Here is a 15,100-nt window from a genome sequence, read left to right on the forward strand (position 1 = left end):
TCTTTGGGAGCAAGTAAGTTTATGGAAGTCGTGGGATAAGTGCATCTCATGGAGAACGTGGGCTGAGTGCACTGACGGCTGTTCCCTTTATAAAAGAGGGAAGCTACGGTTAAGCGGAAGAGAAGAGAGAGTGTCCATTTAAGGGAGATCATTCAAAGAAAAATATTTTCTGTTTTTGAATGCCAATTAATTCATTATATTTTTCTTGATCAACTACTTAATTTTAATCTTCATGAGAATTGGCCTTATAAAGGGTAATTGATTGTTTTGTTGTAATTAGACTTATGGGAAGTCTAAGGGAATAGAGAATAGAATCGAGAGAAGAGAAAGAGAAGGAGAGAAAGAGAAGAGAAGAGAAGTAGGCCTAAGTAGAGAAGCTTTGAGTGAAGCATTTAGAGAATTGAGAAGCTTCAAGTGAAGCAAACATTGTTTTGTGTAATTGTAATTGATTGCCTTAACATAGTGAGAATTTTGAAATCCCGGGGGGTCGTGGTTTTTCCTTCTTATTAGGCCAAGAAGGTTTCCACGTAAAATCTTTGTCTCCTTTATTATTTTTCTTTTCGTTTTTGAGTTTAAGTATTGTTCTTTACTTGATACAATTCCGCAAAAATTAGAGGCAAAAATCTTAAACCTACTACACAACAATTCACCCCCCCCCCCCTCTTGTTGCATTTGATCATCCATTAGCATTCCTACAATTGGTATCAGAGCCCTGTTCCTCATTTAATCAGGAAACCCTGAGAGCAGTATCCTGTTCCCTGGAAAGATGTTGAAGATGAACGAGCGTATGGAAGAGGGGTACTCCACACAAAGGCCACCCATGTTCGATGGGAAATTCTATACTTACTGGAAAAATAGAATGGAAATCTTCATAAAAGCCGAAAATTATCAAGTTTGGAGAGTCATTGAAATTGGAGACTTTGAGGTGACGACCATCAACTCCAACAATGAAGCTGTTCCAAAACCAATCACTGAATATGAAAAAGAAGATTTTCAAAAGATGGAGATGAACGCTCTTGCTATCAAGTTACTTCACTGTGGGCTTGGTCCAAATGAGCACAATCGTATTATGGGTTGCAAAACCGCTAAGCAGATTTGGGACCTGCTAGAAGTTACCCATGAAGGTACTAGTGAAGTAAAGCGATCCAAGATTGACTTGCTAATGTCCAAATATGAAAGATTCGTCATGGAACCGAGGGAAAACATTCAAGAGATGTTCACTAGGTTCACAAATATTACGAATGAATTAGTCTCTCTTGGTAGAATCATTCCCGTTGATGAACAAGTTAGGAAAGTACTTAGGAGTCTTCCTCAAGACGAACGCTGGAGAGCAAAGGTCACTGCCATCCAGGAGTCCAAAGATTTCACCAAGTTTAATTTGGAAGAGCTGGCTGGTTCTCTAATGACCCATGAATTGCATTTGGGAACCGCTGACAGTTCCCGAAACAAAGGATTGGCTTTGGCAGCAGATGATAGTGAAGAATCAAAAGATGGTGAAGAGGAAGCAGCTTTGTTGGCACGTAAATTCAAAAAATTATTCAGGAACAGAAGATATGGAAATCAAAGAAATAATAAAGAAAAGGGAACTACTAACTTGAAGACAAATTTTGAATGCCACAAATGCAGGAGCACTGAACACTTCATCAAGGATTGCCCTCAATGGAAAAATGAGAAGGGCAAGGGAAAAGCAAGAGAAGTTGGAAGACAATATAAGAAGGGAAACTTCAAAACTGATTTTAGAAAGGCAATGATCGCAGCTTGGGGTGATACGGAGAGCGAGGCTGAGACAGAAGCTCCAGTGGAGGAAGAAACCGCAAATCTGTGTCTCATGGCATCTCATGAAGAGTCTAAGGAAAAAGAGGTAATGTCTTCTAGTCCATCTTCTAAACAACTGTCTAATTTAAGTAAGAATAAATTAATCAAATTGTTGTTAGAGACACAAGAAAAATTGAAGGAAAAAACAGCTAAGTGTCTCCAAATTGGGAAAGACCTCAACTCAAACAAGGATCATGTATCCTATCTAAATTCATTTAGAATAGATGTACAAAGCAGATTTTTTAATTTGCTAGATCAGAATGTTGTTTTGAAAGAGACAATTGAGAAAATGAAACAAGAATTTATTTTCCTTAGTATCGAAATGAATCAAAACAGATTGTTAGGTTTAAGTAAAGATGCAAACAATATATCTACTCACATGGTTAACACTGAATTTCAAAAGTTGAAATCAAAATTAGAATCCTACGAAATTGAAAATGAAAATTTGAAAAATAAAATAAACTTAAGAGGAAAAGGGAAATTCAATGAAATTCCCAAATGGATTCTAAATGCTAAAATCAAAAGTAAAAAAGGACTAGGCTATATGAAGAATGATAAAAAGAAAAAGGTCTATGTAGATCTCCCTAGTAGCAAAATATGTTCCTTCTGTGGTAAAAGTGGACACCTGAAACATCAATGTATAAAGAAGGAACAGCATATCAAAGCAAATAAAAATTATGTCGAACGAATATGGATTAAGAAATGTGATTCAAGTATTGTCGACAAGGAACCCAAGGATGAATGGGTTCCTGTACCTAACCATTAGTTTGCTTTGCAGGTTCAAGTGAGGGGGAACAACTCATGGTATCTCGACAGTGGGTGTTCCAAGCATATGACGGGTGACAAATCTAAATTTCTCTCACTTGAAGCCTATGATGGGGGAACAGTAACCTTCGGTGACAACATGAAGGGTGAGATAATTGCCAAAGGAAAGGTTGGAAGGTCTAGTTCCCATGCCATCGATAACGTATTCTTAGTCGAGAATTTAAAACACAATTTGTTAAGTATTTCTCAATTTTGCGACAAAGGTAACTCTGTTAAGTTTACTTCTGAACGATGTATAATTTCTAGGAACAACACAGGAGACCCTGTACTAGAGGGAATCAGAAAAGGGAACACCTATGTGGTGGACCTGGACACTGTTCCCAGAAACAGTCTAACGTGTTTAAGCGTTATAGAAGAAGACCCACTTCTTTGGCACAAGCGTCTAGGTCATGCTAGTTATTCATTGATTAACACCTTAAGATCAAAAGACCTAGTAAGAGGATTACCAGCAATAAAATTCCTCAAAAATGAAATTTGTGATCCTTGTGCTAAAGGAAAACAAGTGCGGTCATCCTTTAAATCAAAGTTTCTGGTGACTACCTCTAGACCATTAGAATTAATTCATATGGATCTATGTGGACCTATGAGAACACAAAGTCGTAGTGGCAAAAGATATGTGTTTGTCATAGTTGATGATTTTAGTAGATTTACTTGGACCTTATTTTTAGCAAGCAAAGATGAAGCTTTCGATGAGTTTGTATCTTTTGCTAATAAAATACAAAAATCTACCAATAATCAAATCGTTCACATAAGGTCTGATCATGGGAAAGAATTTGAAAATTCTAACTTCATGAATTATTGCAATGAACATGGCATAAATCACAATTTTTCCGCACCTAGAACACCACAACAAAATAGAGTAGTAGAAAGGAAAAATAGGACCTTAGAAGAAATGGCTAGGACCATGTTGATTGCTAGTGGTCTACCTAGGAATTTTTGGGCAGAAGCCGTCAATACTGCATGTTACATATTGAATCGTGTACTAATAAGGCCAATCACTTCTAAAACACCCTATGAATTACTCAAAGGTGTTAAACCAAATATTTCCTATTTTCGTGTATTTGGATGCAAATGTTTTGTTCATGTGAATGGAAAACGAAATATAGGTAAGTTTGATGAAAGAAGTGATGAAGCAGTATTTCTCGGTTATTCATCACATAGCAAAGCTTACAGAGTTTATAATAAGAGAACAATGTGCGTAGAGGAATCTGTTCACATAATTTTTGATGAAACTAACTTTTCAAAAAGTGAACAGGAAACAAGTAATATTAAAATAGGTCTTGCAAACTTGGAAGATGATGATGAAGGAATTAAAGTGCAAGATCATGGAACAGCAAGTGAACAGTCTACACAAGAAGAGGCAGAAGAAACTGACCAAATCCAGGAACTGCCAGAACAACAGGACCAGCAGACTGTTCCCAATCCAGCTGTTCCCACAGATGACCAAAATGATCCAGTAGCTGAACAAAATGCAAATCAAGATGCTGAAACAGAACATGCTACTGTTCCCTCCAGAGAATTTGTGCCTAAACCTTGGAAACACCAAAGTTATCATCCTCTTGATCTGATTATAAGTGATCTGGTTAGTGATATGAATAAAGGAACACAAACCAGATCCCAACTGAGAAACTTTTGTGCACACTTTGCGTTCCTATCATCACTTGAACCCAAAAATCACGAAGAAGCTCTAAAGGATTCTGAATGGATAGTAGCCATGCAAGATGAATTAAATGAATTTGAAAGAAATAAAGTGTGGCACTTAGAACCCAAACCAAAAGGTAAGAAAGTAATTGGTTTGAAATGGGTATTTCGGAATAAGCTAGATGAGCATGGAATAATTGTAAGAAACAAAGCAAGACTCGTGGTCAAAGGGTACAATCAACAAGAAGGTATTGATTATACTGAGACATTTGCTCCGGTAGCAAGGTTAGAGGCTATTAGAATTTTAATTTCTTTTGCTGCATTCATGAATTTTAAATTATATCAAATGGATGTGAAATGTGCTTTTTTAAATGGCTTTCTTGATGAAGAAGTTTTTGTTGAACAACCCCCAGGTTTTGAAAATACCTCTTGTCCTGATCATGTCTACAAGCTTGATAAAGCCCTATATGGCTTGAAGCAAGCTCCTAGGCAATGGTATGAAAGACTTTCAAAGTTTTTGATTCAAAATAACTTTGTAAGAGGAAAAATCGACAAAACCTTGTTCTTTAAGAATAAAGGTTCTAATATTTTGGTTGTTCAAATTTATGTTGATGATATTATTTTTGGTGCCACTAATGATTTATTATGTAAAGAATTTGCTAACCTAATGGGCACAGAATTTGAAATGAGCATGATGGGAGAACTAAATTTCTTCCTTGGGTTACAAATTAAACAAATCGAAAATGGTATCTTCATTCATCAACAAAAATATATAAAAGAACTTCTAAAGAAATATGGTCTAACAAATGCTAAAACCAACCATACACCCATGGCTACAAATGTTAGATTAGATGAAGACCTAAAAGGAACTAACGTAGATCAAACAATGTATCGAGGCATGATAGGTTCCTTATTATATCTAACTGCAAGTAGACCCGATATTTCATTTAGTGTTGGTTTATGTGCTAGATTTCAATCAAATCCTAAAGAATCACATCTCACAGCAGTCAAACGAATTTTAAGATATTTGAAGGGAACAGACAACTTGTCCTTATTTTATCCTAAAAGTGATGTTTATGATTTAAAAGGTTTTAGTGATGCAGATTATGCAGGTGATCTAGTTAATAGAAAAAGCACGTCAGGTATGGTACAATTTCTTGGCTCATGTTTAGTTTCATGGAGTTCCAAGAAGCAAAATACGGTTGCACTATCCACAGCCGAAGCTGAATACGTGGCAGCAGCAGCTTGCTGTTCCCAAATGCTTTGGATAAAACAGCAACTAAGAGATTTTGGCATTAAAGTTGAATGCATTCGTATTTATTGTGATAATACCAGTGCCATATGTATATCCAAAGATCCAGTGCATCATTCACGAGCTAAACATATACATATTAGACATCATTTCCTTAAGGATAACGTAGAACACAAAAATATTGTATTAAAGCATGTCAATACTAATGAACAAGTTGCAGACATTCTGACCAAACCGCTTCCAAGGGAACAATATGAAAAGATGAGATTGGAACTTGGTATGATCAAGCTCCACTAAAGTTGGCTGCATAAAATTTCCAATGAAGCATCATGAAAAAAAAGAGGGTCAGGAATCAACCTCAAAATTTTGATTGAAAATCAATTATTGCATGGATCAGGTAAACACGTAATGAAGTTTGTACTATGAATATTTTCTTGTTTGCATGTTGTTAGTTTGATCAGACCACAGCAATATGTTCGTTATTTTCTTTATAATTTTTTTTCTTAATTCATCATTTTTCTATTTTGTTTTCATATTTTATTTTAATATTCATATTCATATTTTATTTTCATATTTCACATTTTTTTTACGGCCAACTTAAAATAAAAATAATGGGAAACGGTTTTCAATCCCATCTCTTCAAAATCTTTCCATATCAAACGCTATGATTAGAGCATTAAAGGGATTGCACTTAAGGAAACCGTCATTTCATCACATTATTAAACCCTTCTCTTACTTCACACTTCACACGCCTTCTCAATTCCTCTTCAAGAAACCGTCCTCCTCCCTATCTCTCAATCTATTCAACACTTCAAAATGAAAACCCCAAGTTCCTCAAAGAAAACCCCTAAATCCCGTAAACAATCACAGCCAAAACCTCTGAGAGTGGTTCATCCTCCACCATTACTGGATGCTGCACCACTCACCACCAAAGAAACCACAAATACATCACCCAAACAATCTACTGAACCTACTGGTACAAAACGCAAGATCTCATCACCAAAAGGTGGATCATCTTCCAAAGTAGTCAAACGTTCGAAGCTTGCTGATCCTAATAGTGCTGAAGAAGTTGCAAAAGAAATGTCTGTAGGATTTGGGTTAGACAAGTACTGGTATGATTCTACTTATTTTCCTAAATTGCATGACATATTACAAAATCAAGAATGGGAGATTTTGATGACAAATTTTAGTTGCAATTCCATTTTTCCAAATCTAATGCGAGAATTCATTTCGAATTTCTCAAATGATTGTGGGACGTGTTCTAGTAGTGTCAAGAACATCAAAATAGAATTTAACAGTGCATTGTTGGGGGAATGGTTTAGTGTTCCTAATGTTGGTTTTGATACATATTGCGTTGGTACAAAAATTGTTTTCTCTGGAATTAATGAAAAGACAATTTTTAAGTTTTTAGGGGTTGAACAAAAAAGAGGTAAAATCAGTCACAATGTCTTATCTCCATTGCATAAATTACTCTATAATGTAGCACGAAGATTCATCTTGCCCCGAAACTCTAAGAGGAGTGAGGTGAGTCTACGTGGTGCAACCTTAATTTATTGCATGGATAACCACATAAAGATAAATTTTCCGTCATTGATGATATCGCATTTGTCTGATTGTATTAAGAAGAAAAATTTTGTTGGTTATGGGGGGCTGTTGACTTGGATTTTCAGAAAGTTTGGTGTACCATTGGATGGGCTGGAGTTCCCAATGGGTCCCAATATGAAAATTGGTGCACGGTGTCTGAAAAATTTGCATCTCCAATTAAACGATGAAGGGGTGTTAATAAATGAATCAGAAGAAGTAATTGATGTAGGTTCTGATGAGGAGGAAATGGAGGAAGAAGAAGAAGAAATTGAAAAAGAAGTAAAAATAAAGAAGGAAAACGAAGAGGAAAAAGAAAAAGAAAAAGAAGAAGAAGAAGTAGTAGAAAAGGAAGAACAAGGGCCTGTTCCCACTGAAGAAGAGGAACAGGAGGAGGGGACAAGAACTGAGGGGGAACAAGGAGAGGAAGTAGCTTTAGGAGAAGAAGTGCCTCATGATCTCTGTCATGATTCCAGTGATGAAGAGGTTGTGATTGCATTAAGGAGGAAGGGTAAAGCTATTCAAAGGAAGAGTAGGAGGCTTGCTTCAAAACGAAAGGCTGCAATGGTTGATGATATCACTTCTAAAACCATTCCTGAGCCTACTTTAAACGAACCTCTCTCACCCAAGCCAACCACTCCACCACCAAATCAAACTTCATCACCACCTCCATCACCTATTCACTTTACACCACCACCATTTCCATCATCTCCTGGTATTGGTTGTGCTGATCCTATTCCTACAACATCTTCACATTCTGTTCTCTCCAAGCTTAATGATCTACAGTCTCAATTCAGTGCTTTTCAAGATGAAGTTCGTGTCTCACTCGCTTCAATTGTTGATCAACTGACCATGATGGAGCATCGTCTTGGTGCAAAGTTGGATACAGTAGAAGTGCAGACCGAATATGTAGACGAAGAAGAGACTGCCCCTTGAACCCTCTCCCTGTGTTTTTAAGATTTGATTGGCTGTTACATTTCACAAACAATTTCACCTTTTATTTTGTACCATCTGGGGTACATTGTTGTTGTTACTTTGAACAATTGCTACTTTTCTTTCTTTGCTTTTATTAATGGTCTGTGACAATTGACTATATGCCGGTTTGATTTTTATTCATGGCACTTACTTTTATTATTGTTTCTTGCTTTCATCACTGACAAATCTATATGGTTTGTGCTGAGGTTTGATAACCCCAATTCTTTTTGATTGATGACAAAAGGGGGAAGATTATGCACAAACTTAAGAGGAGAAGTGAATACACAGTTACATATCTTGGTTGATTTATATTGATTCTATGTTTAGTGATCATCTGTGTTGCTAAGTTTATATTTATTGTTCTTGTACATTTGTTCTCAAAATGTTTCTGATTGAAATTATTTAACAATGTTAGTTAATGTGTGTTAGTTTAATTTTGTTAGTTAATGTGTGTTAGTTTAATTATGTTAGTTATTATGTCAGTTTATTTTAGTTTAACTTAGTTTATTTTATTTAAGTTTTAAGGTTAATTAATTTTGAAAGTTTTGAAAAATTTTTGATATTATGGAGTAAACTGTTTTATTGTGAATGCTTGGTAAATTATATCGTAACGAGTTGATTTGCTAAGTTATTTAGAGTTGCTTTAATCTCTAGTATGCTCTAAGAAATTTGTTTTACTCTATTTTACTTAAGTTTGTTTATAAAGTTTGCCATCATCAAAAAGGGGGAATTTGTTGGCCTCTTAAGGTTTTGATGATGACTTCACTTTTAAATAAACAAACATATTTTTAGAGATTGTTTTGTAGGCATATATCCGGTTTAATTTGAATCGTTGATGAAGCCTATGACTTGATTCGTGGAAGTTGTACATGTCTCAAATATCCAAGAAGTTGGGCAATTGCTTTAGAAGTCAGTTTACTGTTCCTAGAGTTGAAGTCCTGACGAAAGTTGTAGATGGAGACAGTGCGCTGTTCCCCACAATACAGGTCTGAAGAAGACATTGACTGGAAGTTACGAAAATTATGTTTTCTGTTTTTAGTTAATGTAAAAGGTTAAAATTTAATTAGTTGCTTTATTAAATTTATTTATTAATTGGCTAAATGTTTTTAATACGCCTAAAAACATGGAGAAGACTAATTCCTTGTTTATCTCCTATAAACTCGGACATCCAAGAGACTTGTTCTCTACTTTGAATTAGTCTCCTACATTTTAGGATCTTCCTTTAACCCATGTAATATTAACCGTACAGCAGTTATGTTCCACTCCTACTTTCAACTAACTTCCCACTTTCTTTGGGAGCAAGTAAGTTTATGGAAGTCGTGGGATAAGTGCATCTCATGGAGAACGTGGGCTGAGTGCACTGACGGCTGTTCCCTTTATAAAAGAGGGAAGCTACGGTTAAGCGGAAGAGAAGAGAGAGTGTCCATTTAAGGGAGATCATTCAAAGAAAAATATTTTCTGTTTTTGAATGCCAATTAATTCATTATATTTTTCTTGATCAACTACTTAATTTTAATCTTCATGAGAATTGGCCTTATAAAGGGTAATTGATTGTTTTGTTGTAATTAGACTTATGGGAAGTCTAAGGGAATAGAGAATAGAATCGAGAGAAGAGAAAGAGAAGGAGAGAAAGAGAAGAGAAGAGAAGTAGGCCTAAGTAGAGAAGCTTTGAGTGAAGCATTTAGAGAATTGAGAAGCTTCAAGTGAAGCAAACATTGTTTTGTGTAATTGTAATTGATTGCCTTAACATAGTGAGAATTTTGAAATCCCGGGGGGTCGTGGTTTTTCCTTCTTATTAGGCCAAGAAGGTTTCCACGTAAAATCTTTGTCTCCTTTATTATTTTTCTTTTCGTTTTTGAGTTTAAGTATTGTTCTTTACTTGATACAATTCCGCAAAAATTAGAGGCAAAAATCTTAAACCTACTACACAACAATTCACCCCCCCCCTCTTGTTGCATTTGATCATCCATTAGCATTCCTACACAATATATACAAAATGTCACTAATCTTCAATGTATACAAACACTATTGTAATGCTAATCTTCCTCCTGTACCCTGTCTAATTGTGACGGTTTACGACGCCTCCCATGATAGTAAGATGTAGTCGCATGACGCTCGGGTAGGGGAGGTGATTGATAGTGTGATGATGTGGCACACTGTGAGGACCCGGCACCGTAGTCCGGGCACGTTAAGTCAACCTCCTCAAGATGAACGTCGGCATGATGAGGAGATGAACCGTAATGGTACATAGTGGTGTCGGGCGCAGTCACTTCCGGAATAAAGTGTTGAAACTGCGTCCCTCGGAGTATGCCTTAGGCAATCTCCCGTACGGGCTCCTCTTGGGAGGAGCTGATGACTGATGCAATGCCCTGTGCCTGCAGTAAGACTTAAGTATTAATGAAATGTTTAACGTGTAAGTTCTATGGATAATAATCAATGTTGAAGAATACTTACAAACTTGGAATTTGATGACTTTAGTTGAAGGATTGACTGTCATTTTAATGGAGGAAAAACGAGGGAGATCTCGTATGTGTAGCAAATGCACGAATTGAAATGAGGAAGAGGGAACTGGAAAAAATATAAAGCCCAAAGTCGCTGTTAGTAACAGCGACTTAAGGAGTTGACACTTTGGGCCTTTTATCTTTTTTTTTCTTCTTTCGCTGTTACTAACAGCGACTTTGGCCCTTTTAGTTTTTTTATTTTTCCTTTTTCGCTGTTACTAACAGCGACTTATACCAAACCTAGGTTTGGATGTACGGACGCTTATTTTGGGAAATAAGTTTTCACGGAGCTTATTTTGGGAAAAAAGTTGCTTATTTGTCTTATTTTTTTCAAATTTTCAATTTTTGAAGGAACTATGCAGTGGGCCTCACCGCTCAAAACAAATAAAAGCTTGATACTTAGTCCTAATAACTTTCTTATTTCTTTAAATAAATTTTTTTAAATGTATACAGATATCAAAAATTATTTATACGTAAATATATCAATGGACACGAAATTTAATGTTCTATAATTAAAAATCCATTTTGCTATATTTTAACATACTTAATTTTTAAATAAATTTTATAAAATTTATGCAAATAATCAATTTGCTATATTATAATAATACAAACACAAGTACAAAACACAAAAAAGCACCAATAGACATGAAGCTATAGCTACAAAGTAAAAAAAAAAAAAAATAGAATAACTCAGTTTTTAATTAATGCAAAACTTAAAAACATACACTAATTCACTAGAATAAAAAATCCACATTATGCATCCAAAACCCTCATGATCTAAAATCTCAAATAAAAAACTTCAGCTACTAGACCATGTTTACATTCTTTCTTTCTCGGCTATTTGAGAAAATTGTTGGTTATCTCATATCGACAAATTGAACATAGCGTACACACTTTATAAATTATTGGAGTTCTTCTTTCCATTGTCATATGGTTTTGGATAATATATATCTCCTTGACTCATGAAGTGTGTGCACCTCGTGTCTCCCTATTAATGTGCTGACATTGATAATAAGTCTAACCTAATTTAACAAACCCTTTATTATCAATCATATTCCAGCAACTCTTGTGAGAGACGATCCTTTGTTACTACAAGAATCCCTACACATTTTGACATTTTAAAAAAAACAAACTTTTTATAGCACGTTTTTCATAAGAAAATGATCTCTTCATTCACGTATAAACAACTTCCTCCCATATTCATGTTTGGTAGAAGGAAACTGAGGATGTGAATGAGATTAAAAATCTCAAAATGTGAATATCCCATGTTTGATTAATATGAATGAGAATAAAAATAAGATTAGAAATGAAATTAAAATTTGGTAAATTTCCATCAAATGATTAAAAGGGGGTTGATATTAGATGGGTGAGAATGGGTGAGAATTGGGAGAAAAATATTAAAAGACATTCATACCTATAAATAGGCAAATTTACAAACTAAACAAAAGGTATTACAATTTTAAAATTATTTTTTGAAAGGGTAAATTAGTAAAGTTTTTGTTTTATTCTCAATCTCATTCCAACCTAACAAACAAGATATAATACAATTCTCAAATTCTTCCTATTAACATGCCAAACAAGGAATTGAGTTATATTTTAACAATTCCCAACAATTAATTTTCAATCTCAATTCCACCTTATAATCCTCAAATTCTCATTCCCATATACTAAATGAAAATTTAGAACAATCAACCCTAGTATACAAATGAAAATGCAGGTATAATATTTTCGATTAATGTTGAACAATTGTTAATATATTTGAAAAAACATTTGATTATAAATATTTTGTTCAATTTAACCAGTTTCAACTATTAATGATCGAATTTGAGGATAAAAATAGATATGTTGATAAGATGACAATACAATTAGCTTAATGTCTTAATTTTCATAACATAAATTCTACTTCACGTACTAAAAACCCTAACTATGTATACCATAAACCTTACTTCATATATATTAAACATCTACGTCACATATCAAAATCCCCAATTTACATTCTAAACACCTACTTCAAATATCGTAAACACCTACTTCTATACTAAGAACCCCTACTTTACATATTATCAACTCCTACTTAACATATAAAAAACTTTTTATTTTACATATCATAAACACCTATTTCTCATACCATAAACATCTACTTTAGATATCAAAACCCCAACTTCACATATAAAAGCCTCGTACTTCACATATCCTAAACATCTACTTAAGATATGAAAAACATCTACTTTACATACCAAAAACTCTAATTTCAAATACTACAAACACATAGTATAAATACTAAAAACCCTTACTTTAAATATCATAAACACTTACCTCATAATTTCACATATTAAAAACTCCTACTTTACATAATATAAACACCTACTTTCTATATATTATAAATATATACAATACTACATTAAACACCTACTTTGCACCTATTATAAACATCTACTTCATATATCATAATAACAACTTCTCACACTATAAAAACTCACTGTAAATATCACAAACACCTACTTTGTATACCATAAACAATTACTTGATATACCATAAACTTATACTTCACATATCATAAACGCCTAGTTCATATACCATAAATACCATAAACGCCTACTTTATATATCATAAACACCTATTTCATATATCATAAATACCTACTTCATATTATATAAACACCTACTTTATATACCATAAACACATACTTTATATAGCATAAACACCTACTGTTAACTATAAGCACTTAGTTTAACCCATATGAAAACCTATATGCTACTATAATACCTATATTAACCACTATGATAAAAACACTAAGAAAATTCAAAAATGAACAAAATAAACATTACATGTAAAGTTAGGTTGAAGAATAAACAAACAATTGAATGAATAAAGCAAGAATCGTAAGAAAATTGCGTAAATTTGATGAGATTGATGTAGAAAAATAAAATTTAATTTTACATCATATAAAGAAAAATGGATGTTTTTTTTAATTTTAAAGTTTTTTTTATTGTGAATTAAATTTTATCACTTATGAATCGATCCAAAGAGATAATCTCTCTAAAGAGCGTCTCTCAGTAATTTGTAAATTCATAGTGCAAAACTTCATGGCCCAAAGACCATATCATTTTTGTAAATTGTTTTCACAATGTTCAATCAATAGTTTGATAAGTTGGGTAAATATTGACTGTGTTTTCTTTAATGTTAAGATATTGGTGAATGAAGATGTTTAGTAAATGATATTCCCTCCGGTTCAATTTATTTGTCTCATTCGAATTAGGCACGCATATTAAGAATAATGGGGGACCACTCAAAATGTGGTAGTTACAGCCCGTTTGGTAGGTGGTAATAAACAGTAATAATGAGAATGAAAAACTAATGTAATTTTGGTTGAAAAATATCTTGGCTATCTTGATGGACATGCTTGTCCAACTTAATCATCTCATTTTCTTCATAAAATTCATTCCAATGCATTACCAATGGAAGATGTGGTATTAGATGGTAATAGAAATTTGTAAACACAAAAACTTTTTTGTGATCAAAGTTTCATTAACATGGGAATGATATGGAACTTTTGATGAAATTTTACACTATAAATCATTCCCATTACCACCATTTAATACCACTAACCAAACGGGCCGTTAGGGTATTTTAAGGGATTGGATTAATTGCTAATTTTTCCTCCTTTTATCTAATTAAAGTGGCTTTTTCAATTCAAATAAATTTGGAGGCACATTGAAAATCACATTCCATTTCATCAAAATTACAAAATTACATTTTCAAATTTCTAATTAACAAACTACAATTATTCTTCATTAAAATTACATAATGTAAATTGATAATCAAAAAACTAAATCAATTCTTCATTTCTTCCACGCTTTTTGGACGGCTACCAATAATGAAGAACATTCTCGTCACATTTGGTCTATGGTTCAATTCTTCGTTTTGTGGTGAATTGAAGAACATTCTGATGAACAAACCTAGATCAGAGAGAGTATGAAAATCGTACAAACCTAGATGAGGAAGATGAAGATAACCAAGATAGATATAAACTTGGTGAATACATTGTTATCAAAACCCAGATCTACAAAGAAAGATCGAAGCAGATTTAGAGGGGAAATCCAGATCTACAGAGAAGTAGATCTAAAATGGAACAAAAAAGAGCCAAAGTGAGAAGAAAGAGAGAGGGAAAATGATGATGAAGATTAAAGAACCCACAAAGAGGATGAAGAAAAATCCACATAAAGATGAAGGAAACAAAGGAGGAAGATGATGATGTTTACCTTCAAGGATGAAGATGAAAAGAACACAGGAACAAAATGTTAGGGTTTATGGTAAGATTAGGAGTGAGGGAGGGAGGGGGTTTGATTTAAAAGGGAGGGAAATGTTAGTAGGGTAATTAGGGTTAGTAAAGGTTAATTAGGTTAGATTATTTAGGTTAATGAGGGTAGTTTTGTAATTATACATGAAAAATAAGAATAATTTAGTAAAAAAAACTAATGCCAAAAAAGAAAATGAGACAATTAAGGTG

The sequence above is a fragment of the Amaranthus tricolor genome, chromosome 16 (assembly GCF_026212465.1).
Source record: "Amaranthus tricolor cultivar Red isolate AtriRed21 chromosome 16, ASM2621246v1, whole genome shotgun sequence".
Taxonomy (NCBI): Eukaryota; Viridiplantae; Streptophyta; class Magnoliopsida; order Caryophyllales; family Amaranthaceae; genus Amaranthus; species Amaranthus tricolor.